The following is a 19,512-nucleotide window of genomic DNA, read 5'->3' as shown; positions in this document are numbered from 1 at the left end:
TACGCAACATACATCAAATCAATGGGTGCTGTGGCTTAGTTGGTTAAAGTGCCTGTCTAGTAAACAGGAGATCCTGAGTTCAAATCTCAGCAGTACCTTTTCAAGCATTTCATTGTACACATTGGTGGAGAAGGTCAGAGGGGAGGGCACTCTGCTTTTCTCACCAATGGGTTTAGAGAATTAGGCAAGTCGAGAGAAGAGAAGACGTGAGGAGGATGCAATTGAGATATTCCAATGTCACGGAAAAAGGGCACTTTTTGAATGAGTTAAAACGTACCGACTGTCAAAGGCGCAACTGCTTCTTCAGTTTATTCGTTATCGAGACCAAAATGAAAAGAGTTTCGCCAGTTTGTACATGTCACTTTCACAGAATAAGTAGGCTCTATAAGGCTGCTCTTGCAGCCAGCCGTGATCGTATAGTGGTTAGTACTCTGCGTTGTGGACGCAGCAACCCCGGTTCGAATCCGGGTCACGGCACTGCAATGTCAGTTCCAAAAAGGTTGTATTTTGAACGAGTAAAAACTGTATTGTGTGAGCGAAGAAACTCAAGAACTCTGCTTTTGGACAAAGTCCCCCAGCTCATGATAGGTAAAATACTGACATTAACTGATTCGTCTGCTGTTTCAGAGGATTTTACAATTTTTAAGCTCGAGAGCCAAATGTGAAATGTAGTGTCATCGAACAACCGAAATTCTAAAGAAATAGTGTATGATTCTGAATGTTTACTCATATCTCGCGACCCACCTATCACATGTTAATAACCGCTTTGGGTCCCAAACCATAGTTTAAGAATCCATGTCAGAGGTTCTTGAGTTTATTCATCTCGAAACCGAAATGTAAAATGTACTGTCCTCGAATGACCATAATTAAAAATAAATAGTATGTGGTTACAAATATTTACTGATATCTCGCTACCCAGCTCTCACATGCTCAGGCCCACTTTGGTTCCCAAAACATAGATTAACAAACCCTGTTGCTAGACAATTGAAGGTGTCCATATCGATTCCAATATTAGTAAATGACATCTGTTTTGTGACGTGATTTTGCCAGACAGTGAAATGGGTTAAATGAATGAGACTGGTTTGATTCACATCGGTGTGGGTGTTAGTTACGCAACATACATCAAATCAATGGGTGCTGTGGCTTAGTTGGTTAAAGTGCCTGTCTAGTAAACAGGAGATCCTGAGTTCAAATCTCAGCAGTACCTTTTCAAGCATTTCATTGTACACATTGGTGGAGAAGGTCAGAGGGGAGGGCACTCTGCTTTTCTCACCAATGGGTTTAGAGAATTAGGCAAGTCGAGAGAAGAGAAGACGTGAGGAGGATGCAATTGAGATATTCCAATGTCACGGAAAAAGGGCACTTTTTGAATGAGTTAAAACGTACCGACTGTCAAAAGCGCAACTCCTTCTTCAGTTTATTCGTTATCGAGACCCAACTGAAAAGAGTCTCGCCAGGTTGTACATGTCACTTTCACAGAATAAGTAGGCTCTATAAGGCTGCTCTTGCAGCCAGCCGTGATCGTATAGTGGTTAGTACTCTGCGTTGTGGACGCAGCAACCCTGGTTCGAATCCGGGTCACGGCACTGCAATGTCAATTCCAAAAAGGGTGTATTTTGAACGAGTAAAAATGTATTGTGTGAGCGAAGAAACTCAAGAACTCTGCTTTTGGACAAAGTCCCCCAGCTCGTGATAGGTAAAATACTGACATTAACCTGTTGGGTCTAGGGGGCAGCATTTGCACGTCTGGATAAAAAAAATGTACCCGATTTAATCTGGTTACTAATCCTACCCAGTAACTAGAATATGCATATACTTATTATATATGGATAGAAAACACTCTAAAGTTTCTAAAACTGTTTGAATGGTGTCTGTGAGTATAACAGAACTCATTTGGCAGGCAAAACCCTGAGACATTTTCTGACAGGAAGTGGATACCTGATGTGTTGTATTGACTTTAAACCTATCCCATTGAAAAACACAGGGGCTTAGGAATATTTTGGCACTTCCTATTGCTTCCACTAGATGTCACCAGCCTTTACAAAGTGTTTTGAGTCTTCTGGAGGGAGATCTGACCGAACAAGAGCCATGGAACGATGATGTCCCATTAGACACCTGGCGCGCGAGTTCATGTTGGGTACCCTCGTTCCAATACGTTATAAAAGAGTATGCATTCGTCCAGCTTGAATATTATTCATGTTCTGGTTAAAAAAGGCCCTAATGATTTATGCTATACAACGTTTGACATGTTTGAACGAACGGAAATATATTTTTTCCCCTCGTTCATGACGAGAAGTCCGGCTGGCTTACATCATGTGCTAACGAGACGGAGATTTTTGGACATAAATGATGAGCTTTTTTGAACAAAACTACATTCGTTATGGACCTGTGATGTGATACCTGGAAGTGACATCTGATGAAGAGAATCAAAGGTAATGGATTATTTACATAGTATTTTCGATTTTAGATCTCCCCAACATGACGTCTAGTCTGTATCGCAACGCGTATTTTTCTGGGCGCAGTGCTCAGATTATTGCAAAGTGTGATTTCCCAGTAAGGTTATTTTTAAATCTGGCAAGTTGATTGCGTTCAAGAGATGTAAATCTATAATTCTTTAAATGACAATATAATATTTTACCAATGTTTTCTAATTTTAATTATTTAATTTGTGACGCTGACTTGACTGCCGGTTATTGGAGGGAAACGATTTCCTCAACATCAATGCCATAGTAAAACGCTGTTTTTGGATATAAATATGAACTTGATAGAACTAAAAATGCATGCATTGTCTAACATAATGTCCTAGGAGTGTCATCTGATGGAGATTGTAAAAGGTTAGTGCATCATTTTAGCTGGTTTTATGGTTTTGGTGACCCTGTCTTTGACTTGACAAAACATTACACACAACTCTTGTAAATGTACTGTCCTAACATACTCTAAATTTATGCTTTCGCCGTAAAACCTTTTTGAAATCGTAAAACGTGGTTAGATTAAGGAGATGTTTATCTTTCAAATGGTGTAAAATAGTTGTATTTTTGAAAAATTTGAATTTTGACATTTATTTGGATTCAAATTTGCCGCTCTTGAAATGCACCTGCTGTTGATGGAGTGCACCACGGGTGGCACGCTAGCGTCCCACCTAGCCCCAAGAGGTTAACTCATTCGTCTGCTGTTTCAGAGGATTTTACAATTTTTAAGCTCGAGAGCCAAATGTGAAATGTAGTGTCATCGAACAACCGAAATTCTAAAGAAATAGTGTATGATTCTGAATGTTTACTCATATCTCGCGACCCACCTATCACATGTTAATAACCGCTTTGGGTCCCAAACCATAGTTTAAGAATCCATGTCAGAGGTTCTTGAGTTTATTCATCTCGAAACCGAAATGTAAAATGTACTGTCCTCGAATGACCATAATTAAAAATAAATAGTATGTGGTTACAAATATTTACTGATATCTCGCTACCCAGCTCTCACATGCTCAGGCCCACTTTGGTTCCCAAAACATAGATTAACAAACCCTGTTGCTAGACAATTGAAGGTGTCCATATCGATTCCAATATTAGTAAATGACATCTGTTTTGTGACGTCATTTTGACAGACAGAGATTAAATAGGTTAAATGAATGAGACTGGTTTGATTCACATCGGTGTGGGTGTTAGTTACGCAACATACATCAAATCAATGGGTGCTGTGGCTTAGTTGGTTAAAGTGCCTGTCTAGTAAACAGGAGATCCTGAGTTCAAATCTCAGCAGTACCTTTTCAAGCATTTCATTGTACACATTGGTGGAGAAGGTCAGAGGGGAGGGCACTCTGCTTTTCTCACCAATGGGTTTAGAGAATTAGGCAAGTCGAGAGAAGAGAAGACGTGAGGAGGATGCAATTGAGATATTCCAATGTCACGGAAAAAGGGCACTTTTTGAATGAGTTAAAACGTACCGACTGTCAAAGGCGCAACTGCTTCTTCAGTTTATTCGTTATCGAGACCAAAATGAAAAGAGTTTCGCCAGTTTGTACATGTCACTTTCACAGAATAAGTAGGCTCTATAAGGCTGCTCTTGCAGCCAGCCGTGATCGTATAGTGGTTAGTACTCTGCGTTGTGGACGCAGCAACCCCGGTTCGAATCCGGGTCACGGCACTGCAATGTCAGTTCCAAAAAGGTTGTATTTTGAACGAGTAAAAATGTATTGTGTGAGCGAAGAAACTCAAGAACTCTGCTTTTGGACAAAGTCCCCCAGCTCATGATAGGTAAAATACTTACATTAACTGATTCGTCTGCTGTTTCAGAGGATTTTACAATTTTTAAGCTCGAGAGCCAAATGTGAAATGTAGTGTCATCGAACAACCGAAATTCTAAAGAAATAGTGTATGATTCTGAATGTTTACGCATATCTCACGACCCACCTATCACATGTTAATAACCGCTTTGGGTCCCAAACCATAGTTTAAGAATCCATGTCAGAGGTTCTTGAGTTTATTCATCTCGAAACCGAAATGTAAAATGTATTGTCCTCGAATGACTATAATTAAAAAGAAATAATATGTGATTACAAATATTTACTGATATCTCGCTACCCACCTCTCACATGCTCAGGCCCACTTTGGTTCCCAAAACATAGCTTAACAAACCCTGTTGCTAGACAATTGAAGGTGTCCATATCGATTCCAATATTAGTAAATGACATCTGTTTTGTGACGTGATTTTGCCAGACAGTGAAATGGGTTAAATGAATGAGACTGGTTTGATTCACATCGGTGTGGGTGTTAGTTACGCAACATACATCAAATCAATGGGTGCTGTGGCTTAGTTGGTTAAAGTGCCTGTCTAGTAAACAGGAGATCCTGAGTTCAAATCTCAGCAGTACCTTTTCAAGCATTTCATTGTACACATTGGTGGAGAAGGTCAGAAGGGAGGGCACTCTGCTTTTCTCACCAATGGGTTTAGAGAATTAGGCAAGTCGAGAGAAGAGAAGACGTGAGGAGGATGCAATTGAGATATTCCAATGTCACGGAAAAAGGGCACTTTTTGAATGAGTTAAAACGTACCGACTGTCAAAAGCGCAACTGCTTCTTCAGTTTATTCGTTATCGAGACCAAAATGAAAAGAGTTTCGCCAGTTTGTACATGTCACTTTCACAGAATAAGTAGGCTCTATAAGGCTGCTCTTGCAGCCAGCCGTGATCGTATAGTGGTTAGTACTCTGCGTTGTGGACGCAGCAACCCCGGTTCGAATCCGGGTCACGGCACTGCAATGTCAGTTCCAAAAAGGTTGTATTTTGAACGAGTAAAAATGTATTGTGTGAGCGAAGAAACTCAAGAACTCTGCTTTTGGACAAAGTCCCCCAGCTCATGATAGGTAAAATACTTACATTAACTGATTCGTCTGCTGTTTCAGAGGATTTTACCATGTTTAAGCTCGAGAGCCAAATGTGAAATGTAGTGTCATCGAACAACCGAAATTCTAAAGAAATAGTGTATGATTCTGAATGTTTACGCATATCTCACGACCCACCTATCACATGTTAATAACCGCTTTGGGTCCCAAACCATAGTTTAAGAATCCATGTCAGAGGTTCTTGAGTTTATTCATCTCGAAACCCAAATGTAAAATGTATTGTCCTCGAATGACTATAATTAAAAAGAAATAATATGTGATTACAAATATTTACTGATATCTCGCTACCCACCCCTCACATGCTCAGGCCCACTTTGGTTCCCAAAACATAGCTTAACAAACCCTGTTGCTAGACAATTGAAGGTGTCCATATCGATTCCAATATTAGTAAATGACATCTGTTTTGTGACGTGATTTTGCCAGACAGTGAAATGGGTTAAATGAATGAGACTGGTTTGATTCACATCGGTGTGGGTGTTAGTTACGCAACATACATCAAATCAATGGGTGCTGTGGCTTAGTTGGTTAAAGTGCCTGTCTAGTAAACAGGAGATCCTGAGTTCAAATCTCAGCAGTACCTTTTCAAGCATTTCATTGTACACATTGGTGGAGAAGGTCAGAAGGGAGGGCACTCTGCTTTTCTCACCAATGGGTTTAGAGAATTAGGCAAGTCGAGAGAAGAGAAGACGTGAGGAGGATGTAATTGAGATATTTCAATGTCACGTAAAAAGGGCACTTTTTGAATGAGTTAAAACGTACCGACTGTCAAAAGCGCAACTCCTTCTTCAGTTTATTCGTTATCGAGACCAAAATGAAAAGAGTTTCGCCAGTTTGTACATGTCACTTTCACAGAATAAGTAGGCTCTATAAGGCTGCTCTTGCAGCCAGCCGTGATCGTATAGTGGTTAGTACTCTGCGTTGTGGACGCAGCAACCCCGGTTCGAATCCGGGTCACGGCACTGCAATGTCAGTTCCAAAAAGGTTGTATTTTGAACGAGTAAAAATGTATTGTGTGAGCGAAGAAACTCAAGAACTCTGCTTTTGGACAAAGTCCCCCAGCTCATGATAGGTAAAATACTGACATTAACTGATTCGTCTGCTGTTTCAGAGGATTTTACAATTTTTAAGCTCGAGAGCCAAATGTGAAATGTAGTGTCATCGAACAACCGAAATTCTAAAGAAATAGTGTATGATTCTGAATGTTTACTCATATCTCGCGACCCACCTATCACATGTTAATAACCGCTTTGGGTCCCAAACCATAGTTTAAGAATCCATGTCAGAGGTTCTTGAGTTTATTCATCTCGAAACCGAAATGTAAAATGTACTGTCCTCGAATGACCATAATTAAAAATAAATAGTATGTGGTTACAAATATTTACTGATATCTCGCTACCCAGCTCTCACATGCTCAGGCCCACTTTGGTTCCCAAAACATAGATTAACAAACCCTGTTGCTAGACAATTGAAGGTGTCCATATCGATTCCAATATTAGTAAATGACATCTGTTTTGTGACGTCATTTTGACAGACAGAGATTAAATAGGTTAAATGAATGAGACTGGTTTGATTCACATCGGTGTGGGTGTTAGTTACGCAACATACATCAAATCAATGGGTGCTGTGGCTTAGTTGGTTAAAGTGCCTGTCTAGTAAACAGGAGATCCTGAGTTCAAATCTCAGCAGTACCTTTTCAAGCATTTCATTGTACACATTGGTGGAGAAGGTCCGAGGGGAGGGCACTCTACATTTCTCAACAATGGGTTTAGAGAATTAGACAAGTCGAGAGAAGAGAAGACGTGAGGAGGATGCAATTGAGATATTCCAATGTCACGGAAAAAGGGCACTTTTTGAATGAGTTAAAACATACCGACTGTCAAAGGCGCAACTGCTTCTTCAGTTTATTCGTTATCGAGACCAAAATGAAAAGAGTTTCGCCAGTTTGTACATGTCACTTTCACAGAATAAGTAGGCTCTATAAGGCTGCTCTTGCAGCCAGCCGTGATCGTATAGTGGTTAGTACTCTGCGTTGTGGACGCAGCAACCCCGGTTCGAATCCGGGTCACGGCACTGCAATGTCAGTTCCAAAAAGGTTGTATTTTGAACGAGTAAAAATGTATTGTGTGAGCGAAGAAACTCAAGAACTCTGCTTTTGGACAAAGTCCCCCAGCTCATGATAGGTAAAATACTTACATTAACTGATTCGTCTGCTGTTTCAGAGGATTTTACCATGTTTAAGCTCGAGAGCCAAATGTGAAATGTAGTGTCATCGAACAACCGAAATTCTAAAGAAATAGTGTATGATTCTGAATGTTTACGCATATCTCACGACCCACCTATCACATGTTAATAACCGCTTTGGGTCCCAAACCATAGTTTAAGAATCCATGTCAGAGGTTCTTGAGTTTATTCATCTCGAAACCCAAATGTAAAATGTATTGTCCTCGAATGACTATAATTAAAAAGAAATAATATGTGATTACAAATATTTACTGATATCTCGCTACCCACCCCTCACATGCTCAGGCCCACTTTGGTTCCCAAAACATAGCTTAACAAACCCTGTTGCTAGACAATTGAAGGTGTCCATATCGATTCCAATATTAGTAAATGACATCTGTTTTGTGACGTGATTTTGCCAGACAGTGAAATGGGTTAAATGAATGAGACTGGTTTGATTCACATCGGTGTGGGTGTTAGTTACGCAACATACATCAAATCAATGGGTGCTGTGGCTTAGTTGGTTAAAGTGCCTGTCTAGTAAACAGGAGATCCTGAGTTCAAATCTCAGCAGTACCTTTTCAAGCATTTCATTGTACACATTGGTGGAGAAGGTCAGAAGGGAGGGCACTCTGCTTTTCTCACCAATGGGTTTAGAGAATTAGGCAAGTCGAGAGAAGAGAAGACGTGAGGAGGATGTAATTGAGATATTCCAATGTCACGTAAAAAGGGCACTTTTTGAATGAGTTAAAACGTACCGACTGTCAAAAGCGCAACTCCTTCTTCAGTTTATTCGTTATCGAGACCAAAATGAAAAGAGTTTCGCCAGTTTGTACATGTCACTTTCACAGAATAAGTAGGCTCTATAAGGCTGCTCTTGCAGCCAGCCGTGATCGTATAGTGGTTAGTACTCTGCGTTGTGGACGCAGCAACCCCGGTTCGAATCCGGGTCACGGCACTGCAATGTCAGTTCCAAAAAGGTTGTATTTTGAACGAGTAAAAATGTATTGTGTGAGCGAAGAAACTCAAGAACTCTGCTTTTGGACAAAGTCCCCCAGCTCCTGATAGGTAAAATACTGACATTAACTGATTCGTCTGCTGTTTCAGAGGATTTTACAATTTTTAAGCTCGAGAGCCAAATGTGAAATGTAGTGTCATCGAACAACCGAAATTCTAAAGAAATAGTGTATGATTCTGAATGTTTACTCATATCTCGCGACCCACCTATCACATGTTAATAACCGCTTTGGGTCCCAAACCATAGTTTAAGAATCCATGTCAGAGGTTCTTGAGTTTATTCATCTCGAAACCGAAATGTAAAATGTACTGTCCTCGAATGACCATAATTAAAAATAAATAGTATGTGGTTACAAATATTTACTGATATCTCGCTACCCAGCTCTCACATGCTCAGGCCCACTTTGGTTCCCAAAACATAGATTAACAAACCCTGTTGCTAGACAATTGAAGGTGTCCATATCGATTCCAATATTAGTAAATGACATCTGTTTTGTGACGTCATTTTGACAGACAGAGATTAAATAGGTTAAATGAATGAGACTGGTTTGATTCACATCGGTGTGGGTGTTAGTTACGCAACATACATCAAATAAATGGGTGCTGTGGCTTAGTTGGTTAAAGTGCCTGTCTAGTAAACAGGAGATCCTGAGTTCAAATCTCAGCAGTACCTTTTCAAGCATTTCATTGTACACATTGGTGGAGAAGGTCCGAGGGGAGGGCACTCTACATTTCTCAACAATGGGTTTAGAGAATTAGACAAGTCGAGAGAAGAGAAGACGTGAGGAGGATGCAATTGAGATATTCCAATGTCACGGAAAAAGGGCACTTTTTGAATGAGTTAAAACATACCGACTGTCAAAGGCGCAACTGCTTCTTCAGTTTATTCGTTATCGAGACCAAAATGAAAAGAGTTTCGCCAGTTTGTACATGTCACTTTCACAGAATAAGTAGGCTCTATAAGGCTGCTCTTGCAGCCAGCCGTGATCGTATAGTGGTTAGTACTCTGCGTTGTGGACGCAGCAACCCCGGTTCGAATCCGGGTCACGGCACTGCAATGTCAGTTCCAAAAAGGTTGTATTTTGAACGAGTAAAAATGTATTGTGTGAGCGAAGAAACTCAAGAACTCTGCTTTTGGACAAAGTCCCCCAGCTCATGATAGGTAAAATACTTACATTAACTGATTCGTCTGCTGTTTCAGAGGATTTTACCATGTTTAAGCTCGAGAGCCAAATGTGAAATGTAGTGTCATCGAACAACCGAAATTCTAAAGAAATAGTGTATGATTCTGAATGTTTACGCATATCTCACGACCCACCTATCACATGTTAATAACCGCTTTGGGTCCCAAACCATAGTTTAAGAATCCATGTCAGAGGTTCTTGAGTTTATTCATCTCGAAACCCAAATGTAAAATGTATTGTCCTCGAATGACTATAATTAAAAAGAAATAATATGTGATTACAAATATTTACTGATATCTCGCTATCCACCCCTCACATGCTCAGGCCCACTTTGGTTCCCAAAACATAGCTTAACAAACCCTGTTGCTAGACAATTGAAGGTGTCCATATCGATTCCAATATTAGTAAATGACATCTGTTTTGTGACGTGATTTTGCCAGACAGTGAAATGGGTTAAATGAATGAGACTGGTTTGATTCACATCGGTGTGGGTGTTAGTTACGCAACATACATCAAATCAATGGGTGCTGTGGCTTAGTTGGTTAAAGTGCCTGTCTAGTAAACAGGAGATCCTGAGTTCAAATCTCAGCAGTACCTTTTCAAGCATTTCATTGTACACATTGGTGGAGAAGGTCAGAAGGGAGGGCACTCTGCTTTTCTCACCAATGGGTTTAGAGAATTAGGCAAGTCGAGAGAAGAGAAGACGTGAGGAGGATGCAATTGAGATATTCCAATGTCACGGAAAAAGGGCACTTTTTGAATGAGTTAAAACGTACCGACTGTCAAAGGCGCAACTGCTTCTTCAGTTTATTCGTTATCGAGACCAAAATGAAAAGAGTTTCGCCAGTTTGTACATGTCACTTTCACAGAATAAGTAGGCTCTATAAGGCTGCTCTTGCAGCCAGCCGTGATCGTATAGTGGTTAGTACTCTGCGTTGTGGACGCAGCAACCCCGGTTCGAATCCGGGTCACGGCACTGCAATGTCAGTTCCAAAAAGGTTGTATTTTGAACGAGTAAAAATGTATTGTGTGAGCGAAGAAACTCAAGAACTCTGCTTTTGGACAAAGTCCCCCAGCTCATGATAGGTAAAATACTTACATTAACTGATTCGTCTGCTGTTTCAGAGGATTTTACCATGTTTAAGCTCGAGAGCCAAATGTGAAATGTAGTGTCATCGAACAACCGAAATTCTAAAGAAATAGTGTATGATTCTGAATGTTTACGCATATCTCACGACCCACCTATCACATGTTAATAACCGCTTTGGGTCCCAAACCATAGTTTAAGAATCCATGTCAGAGGTTCTTGAGTTTATTCATCTCGAAACCCAAATGTAAAATGTATTGTCCTCGAATGACTATAATTAAAAAGAAATAATATGTGATTACAAATATTTACTGATATCTCGCTATCCACCCCTCACATGCTCAGGCCCACTTTGGTTCCCAAAACATAGCTTAACAAACCCTGTTGCTAGACAATTGAAGGTGTCCATATCGATTCCAATATTAGTAAATGACATCTGTTTTGTGACGTGATTTTGCCAGACAGTGAAATGGGTTAAATGAATGAGACTGGTTTGATTCACATCGGTGTGGGTGTTAGTTATGCAACATACATCAAATCAATGGGTGCTGTGGCTTAGTTGGTTAAAGTACCTGTCTAGTAAACAGGAGATCCTGAGTTCAAATCTCAGCAGTACCTTTTCAAGCATTTCATTGTACACATTGGTGGAGAAGGTCAGAAGGGAGGGCACTCTGCTTTTCTCACCAATGGGTTTAGAGAATTAGGCAAGTCGAGAGAAGAGAAGACGTGAGGAGGATGTAATTGAGATATTTCAATGTCACGTAAAAAGGGCACTTTTTGAATGAGTTAAAACGTACCGACTGTCAAAAGCGCAACTCCTTCTTCAGTTTATTCGTTATCGAGACCAAAATGAAAAGAGTTTCGCCAGTTTGTACATGTCACTTTCACAGAATAAGTAGGCTCTATAAGGCTGCTCTTGCAGCCAGCTGTGAACGTATAGTGTATAGTACTCTGCGTTGTTGACGCAGCAACCCTGGTTCGAATCCGGGTCACGGCACTGCAATGTCAATTCCAAAAAGCTTGTATTTTGAACGAGTAAAAATGTATTGTGTGAGCGAAGAAACTCAAGAACTCTGCTTTTGGACAAAGTCCCCCAGCTCATGATAGGTAAAATACTTACATTAACTGATTCGTCTGCTGTTTCAGAGGATTTTACAATTTTTAAGCTCGAGAGCCAAATGTGAAATGTAGTGTCATCGAACAACCGAAATTCTAAAGAAATAGTGTATGATTCTGAATGTTTACGCATATCTCGCGACACACCTATCACATGTTAATAACCGCTTTGGGTCCCAAACCATAGTTTAAGAATCCATGTCAGAGGTTCTTGAGTTTATTCATCTCGAAACCGAAATGTAAAATGTACTGTCCTCGAATGACCATAATTAAAAATAAATAGTATGTGGTTACAAATATTTACTGATATCTCGCTACCCAGCTCTCACATGCTCAGGCCCACTTTGGTTCCCAAAACATAGATTAACAAACCCTGTTGCTAGACAATTGAAGGTGTCCATATCGATTCCAATATTAGTAAATGACATCTGTTTTGTGACGTCATTTTGACAGACAGAGATTAAATAGGTTAAATGAATGCGACTGGTTTGATTCACATCGGTGTGGGTGTTAGTTACGCAACATACATCAAATCAATGGGTGCTGTGGCTTAGTTGGTTAAAGTGCCTGTCTAGTAAACAGGAGATCCTGAGTTCAAATCTCAGCAGTACCTTTTCAAGCATTTCATTGTACACATTGGTGGAGAAGGTCAGAGGGGAGGGCACTCTGCTTTTCTCACCAATGGGTTTAGAGAATTAGGCAAGTCGAGAGAAGAGAAGACGTGAGGAGGATGTAATTGAGATATTCCAATGTCACGGAAAAAGGGCACTTTTTGAATCAGTTAAAACGTACCGACTGTCAAAGGCGCAACTGCTTCTTCAGTTTATTCGTTATCGAGACCAAAATGAAAAGAGTTTCGCCAGTTTGTACATGTCACTTTCACAGAATAAGTAGGCTCTATAAGGCTGCTCTTGCAGCCAGCCGTGATCGTATAGTGGTTAGTACTCTGCGTTGTGGACGCAGCAACCCCGGTTCAAATTCGGCTCACGGCACTGCAATGTCAGTTCCAAAAAGGTTGTATTTTGAACGAGTAAAAATGTATTGTGTGAGCGAAGAAACTCAAGAACTCTGCTTTTGGACAAAGTCCCCCAGCTCATGATAGGTAAAATACTTACATTAACTGATTCGTCTGCTGTTTCAGAGGATTTTACCATGTTTAAGCTCGAGAGCCAAATGTGAAATGTAGTGTCATCGAACAACCGAAATTCTAAAGAAATAGTGTATGATTCTGAATGTTTACGCATATCTCACCACCCACCTATCACATGTTAATAACCGCTTTGGGTCCCAAACCATAGTTTAAGAATCAATGTCAGAGGTTCTTGAGTTTATTCATCTCGAAACCCAAATGTAAAATGTATTGTCCTCGAATGACTATAATTAAAAAGAAATAATATGTGATTACAAATATTTACTGATATCTCGCTACCCACCTCTCACATGCTCAGGCCCACTTTGGTTCCCAAAACATAGCTTAACAAACCCTGTTGCTAGACAATTGAAGGTGTCCATATCGATTCCAATATTAGTAAATGACATCTGTTTTGTGACGTGATTTTGACAGACAGTGAAATGGGTTAAATGAATGAGACTGGTTTGATTCACATCGGTGTGGGTGTTAGTTACGGAACATACATCAAAGCAATGGGTGCTGTGGCTTAGTTGGTTAAAGTGCCTGTCTAGTAAACAGGAGATCCTGAGTTCAAATCTCAGCAGTACCTTTTCAAGCATTTCATTGTACACATTGGTGGAGAAGGTCAGAAGGGAGGGCACTCTGCTTTTCTCACCAATGGGTTTAGAGAATTAGGCAAGTCGAGAGAAGAGAAGACGTGAGGAGGATGTAATTGAGATATTCCAATGTCACGGAAAAAGGGCACTTTTTGAATGAGTTAAAACGTACCGACTGTCAAAAGCGCAACTGCTTCTTCAGTTTATTCGTTATCGAGACCAAAATGAGAAGAGTTTCGCCAGGTTGTACATGTCACTTTCACAGAATAAGTAGGCTCTATAAGGCTGCTCTTGCAGCCAGCCGTGATCGTATAGTGGTTAGTACTCTGCGTTGTGGACGCAGCAACCCCGGTTCGAATCCGGGTCACGGCACTGCAATGTCAGTTCCAAAAAGGTTGTATTTTGAACGAGTAAAAACGTATTGTGTGAGCGAAGAAACTCAAGAACTCTGCTTTTGGACAAAGTCCCCCAGCTCATGATAGGTAAAATACTTACATTAACTGATTCGTCTGCTGTTTCAGAGGATTTTACCATGTTTAAGCTCGAGAGCCAAATGTGAAATGTAGTGTCATCGAACAACCGAAATTCTAAAGAAATAGTGTATGATTCTGAATGTTTACTCATATCTCGCGACCCACCTATCACATGTTAATAACCGCTTTGGGTCCCAAACCATAGTTTAAGAATCCATGTCAGAGGTTCTTGAGTTTATTCATCTCGAAACCGAAATGTAAAATGTACTGTCCTCGAATGACCATAATTAAAAATAAATAGTATGTGGTTACAAATATTTACTGATATCTCGCTACCCAGCTCTCACATGCTCAGGCCCACTTTGGCTCCCAAAACATAGATTAACAAACCCTGTTGCTAGACAATTGAAGGTGTCCATATCGATTCCAATATTAGTAAATGACATCTGTTTTGTGACATCATTTTGACAGACAGAGATTAAATAGGTTAAATGAATGAGACTGGTTTGATTCACATCGGTGTGGGTGTTAGTTACGCAACATACATCAAATCAATGGGTGCTGTGGCTTAGTTGGTTAAAGTACCTGTCTAGTAAACAGGAGATCCTGAGTTCAAATCTCAGCAGTACCTTTTCAAGCATTTCATTGTACACATTGGTGGAGAAGGTCAGAGGGGAGGGCACTCTACATTTCTCACCAATGGGTTTAGAGAATTAGACAAGTCGAGAGAAGAGAAGACGTGAGGAGGATGCAATTGAGATATTCCAATGTCACGGAAAAAGGGCACTTTTTGAATGAGTTAAAACGTACCGACTGTCAAAGGCGCAACTGCTTCTTCAGTTTATTCGTTATCGAGACCAAAATGAAAAGAGTTTCGCCAGTTTGTACATGTCACTTTCACAGAATAAGTAGGCTCTATAAGGCTGCTCTTGCAGCCAGCTGTGATCGTATAGTGGTTAGTACTCTGCGTTGTGGACGCAGAAACCCCGGTTTGAATCCGGGTCACGGCACTGCAATGTCAGTTCCAAAAAGGTTGTATTTTGAACGAGTAAAAATGTATTGTGTGAGCGAAGAAACTCAAGAACTCTGCTTTTGGACAAAGTCCCCCAGCTCATGATAGGTAAAATACTTACATTAACTGATTCGTCTGCTGTTTCAGAGGATTTTACCATGTTTAAGCTCGAGAGCCAAATGTGAAATGTAGTGTCATCGAACAACCGAAATTCTAAAGAAATAGTGTATGATTCTGAATGTTTACGCATATCTCACGACCCACCTATCACATGTTAATAACCGCTTTGGGTCCCAAACCATAGTTTAAGAATCCATGTCAGAGGTTCTTGAGTTTATTCATCTCGAAACCCAAATGTAAAATGTATTGTCCTCGAATGACTATAATTAAAAAGAAATAATATGTGATTACAAATATTTACTGATATCTCGCTACCCACCTCTCACATGCTCAGGCCCACTTTGGTTCCCAAAGCATAGCTTAACAAATCCTGTTGCTAGACAATTGAAGGTGTCCATATCGATTCCAATATTGGTAAATTACATCTGTTTTGTGAAGTGATTTTGCCAGACAGTGAAATGGGTTAAATGAATGAGAATGGTTTGATTCACATCAGTTTGGGTGTTGGTTACGCAACATACATCAAATCAACGGGTGCTGTGGCTTAGTTGGTTAAAGTGCCTGTCTAGTAAACAGGAGATCCTGAGTTCAAATCTCAGCAGTACCTTTTCAAGCATTTCATTGTACACATTGGTGGAGAAGGTCAGATGGGAGGGCACTCTGCTTTTCTCACCAATGGGTTTAGAGAATTAGGCAAGTCGAGAGAAGAGAAGACGTGAGGAGGATGCAATTGAGATATTCCATTGTCACGGAAAAATGGCTCTTTTTGAATGAGTTAAAACGTACCGACTGTCAAAAGCGTAACTGCTTCTTCAGTTTATTCGTTATCGAGACCCAAATGAGAAGAGTTTCGCCAGGTTGTACATGTCACTTTCACAGAATAAGTAGGCTCTATAAGGCTGCTCTTGCAGCCAGCCGTGATCGTATAGTGGTTAGTACTCTGCGTTGTGGACGCAGCAACCCCGGTTCGAATCCGGGTCACGGCACTGCAATGTCAGTTCCAAAAAGGTTGTATTTTGAACGAGTAAAAATGTATTGTGTGAGCGAAGAAACTCAAGAACTCTGCTTTTGGACAAAGTCCCCCAGCTCATGATAGGTAAAATACTTACATTAACTGATTCGTCTGCTGTTTCAGAGGATTTTACCATGTTTAAGCTCGAGAGCCAAATGTGAAATGTAGTGTCATCGAACAACCGAAATTCTAAAGAAATAGTGTATGATTCTGAATGTTTACTCATATCTCGCGACCCACCTATCACATGTTAATAACCGCTTTGGGTCCCAAACCATAGTTTAAGAATCCATGTCAGAGGTTCTTGAGTTTATTCATCTCGAAACCGAAATGTAAAATGTACTGTCCTCGAATGACCATAATTAAAAATAAATAGTATGTGGTTACAAATATTTACTGATATCTCGCTACCCAGCTCTCACATGCTCAGGCCCACTTTGGTTCCCAAAACATAGATTAACAAACCCTGTTGCTAGACAATTGAAGGTGTCCATATCGATTCCAATATTAGTAAATGACATCTGTTTTGTGACGTCATTTTGACAGACAGAGATTAAATAGGTTAAATGAATGAGACTGGTTTGATTCACATCGGTGTGGGTGTTAGTTACGCAACATACATCAAATCAATGGGTGCTGTGGCTTAGTTGGTTAAAGTACCTGTCTAGTAAACAGGAGATCCTGAGTTCAAATCTCAGCAGTACCTTTTCAAGCATTTCATTGTACACATTGGTGGAGAAGGTCAGAGGGGAGGGCACTCTACATTTCTCACCAATGGGTTTAGAGAATTAGACAAGTCGAGAGAAGAGAAGACGTGAGGAGGATGCAATTGAGATATTCCAATGTCACGGAAAAAGGGCACTTTTTGAATGAGTTAAAACGTACCGACTGTCAAAGGCGCAACTGCTTCTTCAGTTTATTCGTTATCGAGACCAAAATGAAAAGAGTTTCGCCAGTTTGTACATGTCACTTTCACAGAATAAGTAGGCTCTATAAGGCTGCTCTTGCAGCCAGCCGTGATCGTATAGTGGTTAGTACTCTGCGTTGTGGACGCAGCAACCCCGGTTCGAATCCGGGTCACGGCACTGCAATGTCAGTTCCAAAAAGGTTGTATTTTGAACGAGTAAAAATGTATTGTGTGAGCGAAGAAACTCAAGAACTCTGCTTTTGGACAAAGTCCCCCAGCTCATGATAGGTAAAATACTTACATTAACTGATTCGTCTGCTGTTTCAGAGGATTTTACCATTTTTAAGCTCGAGAGCCAAATGTGAAATGTAGTGTCATCGAACAACCGAAATTCTAAAGAAATAGTGTATGATTCTGAATGTTTACGCATATCTCGCGACCCACCTATCACATGTTAATAACCGCTTTGGGTCCCAAACCATAGTTTAAGAATCCATGTCAGAGGTTCTTGAGTTTATTCATCTCGAAACCGAAATGTAAAATGTACTGTCCTCGAATGACCATAATTAAAAATAAATAGTATGTGGTTACAAATATTTACTGATATCTCGCTACCCAGCTCTCACATGCTCAGGCCCACTTTGGTTCCCAAAACATAGCTTAACAAACCCTGTTGCTAGACAATTGAAGGTGTCCATATCGATTCCAATATTAGTAAATGACATCTGTTTTGTGACGTGATTTTGCCAGACAGTGAAATGGGTTAAATGAATGAGACTGGTTTGATTCACATCGGTGTGGGTGTTAGTTACGCAACATACATCAAATCAATGGGTGCTGTGGCTTAGTTGGTTAAAGTGCCTGTCTAGTAAACAGGAGATCCTGAGTTCAAATCTCAGCAGTACCTTTTCAAGCATTTCATTGTACACATTGGTGGAGAAGGTCAGAAGGGAGGGCACTCTGCTTTTCTCACCAATGGGTTTAGAGAATTAGGCAAGTCGAGAGAAGAGAAGACGTGAGGAGGATGTAATTGAGATATTCCAATGTCACGTAAAAAGGGCACTTTTTGAATGAGTTAAAACGTACCGACTGTCAAAAGCGCAACTCCTTCTTCAGTTTATTCGTTATCGAGACCAAAATGAAAAGAGTTTCGCCAGTTTGTACATGTCACTTTCACAGAATAAGTAGGCTCTATAAGGCTGCTCTTGCAGCCAGCCGTGATCGTATAGTGGTTAGTACTCTGCGTTGTGGACGCAGCAACCCCGGTTCGAATCCGGGTCACGGCACTGCAATGTCAATTCCAAAAAGGTTGTATTTTGAACGAGTAAAAATTTATTGTGTGAGCGAAGAAACTCAAGAACTCTGCTTTTGGACAAAGTCCCCCAGCTCATGATAGGTAAAATACTTACATTAACTGATTCGTCTGCTGTTTCAGAGGATTTTACAATTTTTAAGCTCGAGAGCCAAATGTGAAATGTAGTGTCATCGAACAACCGAAATTCTAAAGAAATAGTGTATGATTCTGAATGTTTACGCATATCTCGCGACACACCTATCACATGTTAATAACCGCTTTGGGTCCCAAACCATAGTTTAAGAATCCATGTCAGAGGTTCTTGAGTTTATTCATCTCGAAACCGAAATGTAAAATGTACTGTCCTCGAATGACCATAATTAAAAATAAATAGTACGTGGTTACAAATATTTACTGATATCTCGCTACCCAGCTCTCACATGCTCAGGCCCACTTTGGTTCCCAAAACATAGATTAACAAACCCTGTTGCTAGACAATTGAAGGTGTCCATATCGATTCCAATATTAGTAAATGACATCTGTTTTGTGACGTCATTTTGACAGACAGAGATTAAATAGGTTAAATGAATGCGACTGGTTTGATTCACATCGGTGTGGGTGTTAGTTACGCAACATACATCAAATCAATGGGTGCTGTGGCTTAGTTGGTTAAAGCGCCTGTCTAGTAAACAGGAGATCCTGAGTTCAAATCTCAGCAGTACCTTTTCAAGCATTTCATTGTACACATTGGCGGAGAAGGTCAGATGGGAGGGCACTCTGCTTTTCTCACCAATGGGTTTAGAGAATTAGGCAAGTCGAGAGAAGAGAAGACGTGAGGAGGATGCAATTGAGATATTCCATTGTCACGGAAAAAGGGCTCTTTTTGAATGAGTTAAAACATACCGACTGTCAAAAGCGTAACTGCTTCTTCAGTTTATTCGTTAT

The 19,512-nt window shown here is 40.4% G+C and overlaps 31 non-coding genes across 31 annotated transcripts; all 31 read left to right on the top strand.

Annotated features, from left to right (window-relative positions):
• The first annotated feature begins 24 nt into the window (after positions 1-24).
• trnat-agu (transfer RNA threonine (anticodon AGU)) lies at positions 25-98 on the top strand. The gene has a single exon. It is a non-coding gene; the product is annotated as a tRNA-Thr (tRNA).
• Positions 99-405: 307 nt separating this feature from the next.
• trnah-gug (transfer RNA histidin (anticodon GUG)) lies at positions 406-477 on the top strand. Its single transcript has one exon. It is a non-coding gene; the product is annotated as a tRNA-His (tRNA).
• Positions 478-1,133: 656 nt separating this feature from the next.
• Positions 1,134-1,207, top strand: trnat-agu (transfer RNA threonine (anticodon AGU)). The gene has a single exon. It is a non-coding gene; the product is annotated as a tRNA-Thr (tRNA).
• Positions 1,208-1,514: 307 nt separating this feature from the next.
• Positions 1,515-1,586, top strand: trnah-gug (transfer RNA histidin (anticodon GUG)). The gene has a single exon. It is a non-coding gene; the product is annotated as a tRNA-His (tRNA).
• Positions 1,587-3,687: 2,101 nt separating this feature from the next.
• On the top strand, positions 3,688-3,761 carry trnat-agu (transfer RNA threonine (anticodon AGU)). The gene has a single exon. It is a non-coding gene; the product is annotated as a tRNA-Thr (tRNA).
• A 307-nt stretch (positions 3,762-4,068) lies between these two features.
• trnah-gug (transfer RNA histidin (anticodon GUG)) lies at positions 4,069-4,140 on the top strand. The gene has a single exon. It is a non-coding gene; the product is annotated as a tRNA-His (tRNA).
• A 655-nt stretch (positions 4,141-4,795) lies between these two features.
• trnat-agu (transfer RNA threonine (anticodon AGU)) lies at positions 4,796-4,869 on the top strand. Its single transcript has one exon. It is a non-coding gene; the product is annotated as a tRNA-Thr (tRNA).
• A 307-nt stretch (positions 4,870-5,176) lies between these two features.
• Positions 5,177-5,248, top strand: trnah-gug (transfer RNA histidin (anticodon GUG)). The gene has a single exon. It is a non-coding gene; the product is annotated as a tRNA-His (tRNA).
• A 655-nt stretch (positions 5,249-5,903) lies between these two features.
• Positions 5,904-5,977, top strand: trnat-agu (transfer RNA threonine (anticodon AGU)). The gene has a single exon. It is a non-coding gene; the product is annotated as a tRNA-Thr (tRNA).
• A 307-nt stretch (positions 5,978-6,284) lies between these two features.
• Positions 6,285-6,356, top strand: trnah-gug (transfer RNA histidin (anticodon GUG)). The gene has a single exon. It is a non-coding gene; the product is annotated as a tRNA-His (tRNA).
• Positions 6,357-7,014: 658 nt separating this feature from the next.
• Positions 7,015-7,088, top strand: trnat-agu (transfer RNA threonine (anticodon AGU)). The gene has a single exon. It is a non-coding gene; the product is annotated as a tRNA-Thr (tRNA).
• A 307-nt stretch (positions 7,089-7,395) lies between these two features.
• On the top strand, positions 7,396-7,467 carry trnah-gug (transfer RNA histidin (anticodon GUG)). Its single transcript has one exon. It is a non-coding gene; the product is annotated as a tRNA-His (tRNA).
• Positions 7,468-8,122: 655 nt separating this feature from the next.
• On the top strand, positions 8,123-8,196 carry trnat-agu (transfer RNA threonine (anticodon AGU)). The gene has a single exon. It is a non-coding gene; the product is annotated as a tRNA-Thr (tRNA).
• Positions 8,197-8,503: 307 nt separating this feature from the next.
• On the top strand, positions 8,504-8,575 carry trnah-gug (transfer RNA histidin (anticodon GUG)). Its single transcript has one exon. It is a non-coding gene; the product is annotated as a tRNA-His (tRNA).
• Positions 8,576-9,233: 658 nt separating this feature from the next.
• On the top strand, positions 9,234-9,307 carry trnat-agu (transfer RNA threonine (anticodon AGU)). Its single transcript has one exon. It is a non-coding gene; the product is annotated as a tRNA-Thr (tRNA).
• Positions 9,308-9,614: 307 nt separating this feature from the next.
• trnah-gug (transfer RNA histidin (anticodon GUG)) lies at positions 9,615-9,686 on the top strand. The gene has a single exon. It is a non-coding gene; the product is annotated as a tRNA-His (tRNA).
• Positions 9,687-10,341: 655 nt separating this feature from the next.
• trnat-agu (transfer RNA threonine (anticodon AGU)) lies at positions 10,342-10,415 on the top strand. Its single transcript has one exon. It is a non-coding gene; the product is annotated as a tRNA-Thr (tRNA).
• Positions 10,416-10,722: 307 nt separating this feature from the next.
• Positions 10,723-10,794, top strand: trnah-gug (transfer RNA histidin (anticodon GUG)). Its single transcript has one exon. It is a non-coding gene; the product is annotated as a tRNA-His (tRNA).
• A 655-nt stretch (positions 10,795-11,449) lies between these two features.
• On the top strand, positions 11,450-11,523 carry trnat-agu (transfer RNA threonine (anticodon AGU)). The gene has a single exon. It is a non-coding gene; the product is annotated as a tRNA-Thr (tRNA).
• Positions 11,524-12,560: 1,037 nt separating this feature from the next.
• Positions 12,561-12,634, top strand: trnat-agu (transfer RNA threonine (anticodon AGU)). The gene has a single exon. It is a non-coding gene; the product is annotated as a tRNA-Thr (tRNA).
• Positions 12,635-13,668: 1,034 nt separating this feature from the next.
• Positions 13,669-13,742, top strand: trnat-agu (transfer RNA threonine (anticodon AGU)). Its single transcript has one exon. It is a non-coding gene; the product is annotated as a tRNA-Thr (tRNA).
• A 307-nt stretch (positions 13,743-14,049) lies between these two features.
• trnah-gug (transfer RNA histidin (anticodon GUG)) lies at positions 14,050-14,121 on the top strand. Its single transcript has one exon. It is a non-coding gene; the product is annotated as a tRNA-His (tRNA).
• Positions 14,122-14,779: 658 nt separating this feature from the next.
• trnat-agu (transfer RNA threonine (anticodon AGU)) lies at positions 14,780-14,853 on the top strand. Its single transcript has one exon. It is a non-coding gene; the product is annotated as a tRNA-Thr (tRNA).
• Positions 14,854-15,160: 307 nt separating this feature from the next.
• trnah-gug (transfer RNA histidin (anticodon GUG)) lies at positions 15,161-15,232 on the top strand. Its single transcript has one exon. It is a non-coding gene; the product is annotated as a tRNA-His (tRNA).
• A 655-nt stretch (positions 15,233-15,887) lies between these two features.
• trnat-agu (transfer RNA threonine (anticodon AGU)) lies at positions 15,888-15,961 on the top strand. Its single transcript has one exon. It is a non-coding gene; the product is annotated as a tRNA-Thr (tRNA).
• Positions 15,962-16,268: 307 nt separating this feature from the next.
• trnah-gug (transfer RNA histidin (anticodon GUG)) lies at positions 16,269-16,340 on the top strand. The gene has a single exon. It is a non-coding gene; the product is annotated as a tRNA-His (tRNA).
• A 658-nt stretch (positions 16,341-16,998) lies between these two features.
• Positions 16,999-17,072, top strand: trnat-agu (transfer RNA threonine (anticodon AGU)). Its single transcript has one exon. It is a non-coding gene; the product is annotated as a tRNA-Thr (tRNA).
• A 307-nt stretch (positions 17,073-17,379) lies between these two features.
• Positions 17,380-17,451, top strand: trnah-gug (transfer RNA histidin (anticodon GUG)). Its single transcript has one exon. It is a non-coding gene; the product is annotated as a tRNA-His (tRNA).
• Positions 17,452-18,106: 655 nt separating this feature from the next.
• Positions 18,107-18,180, top strand: trnat-agu (transfer RNA threonine (anticodon AGU)). Its single transcript has one exon. It is a non-coding gene; the product is annotated as a tRNA-Thr (tRNA).
• A 307-nt stretch (positions 18,181-18,487) lies between these two features.
• On the top strand, positions 18,488-18,559 carry trnah-gug (transfer RNA histidin (anticodon GUG)). Its single transcript has one exon. It is a non-coding gene; the product is annotated as a tRNA-His (tRNA).
• A 658-nt stretch (positions 18,560-19,217) lies between these two features.
• Positions 19,218-19,291, top strand: trnat-agu (transfer RNA threonine (anticodon AGU)). The gene has a single exon. It is a non-coding gene; the product is annotated as a tRNA-Thr (tRNA).
• Positions 19,292-19,512: the final 221 nt, after the last annotated feature.

Source organism: Salmo salar, chromosome 13, assembly GCF_965601325.2.
Source record: "Salmo salar chromosome 13, fSalSal1, whole genome shotgun sequence".
In the NCBI taxonomy this organism is placed as follows: Eukaryota; Metazoa; Chordata; class Actinopteri; order Salmoniformes; family Salmonidae; genus Salmo; species Salmo salar.
This window is presented reverse-complemented; position numbering and strand designations above follow the sequence as displayed.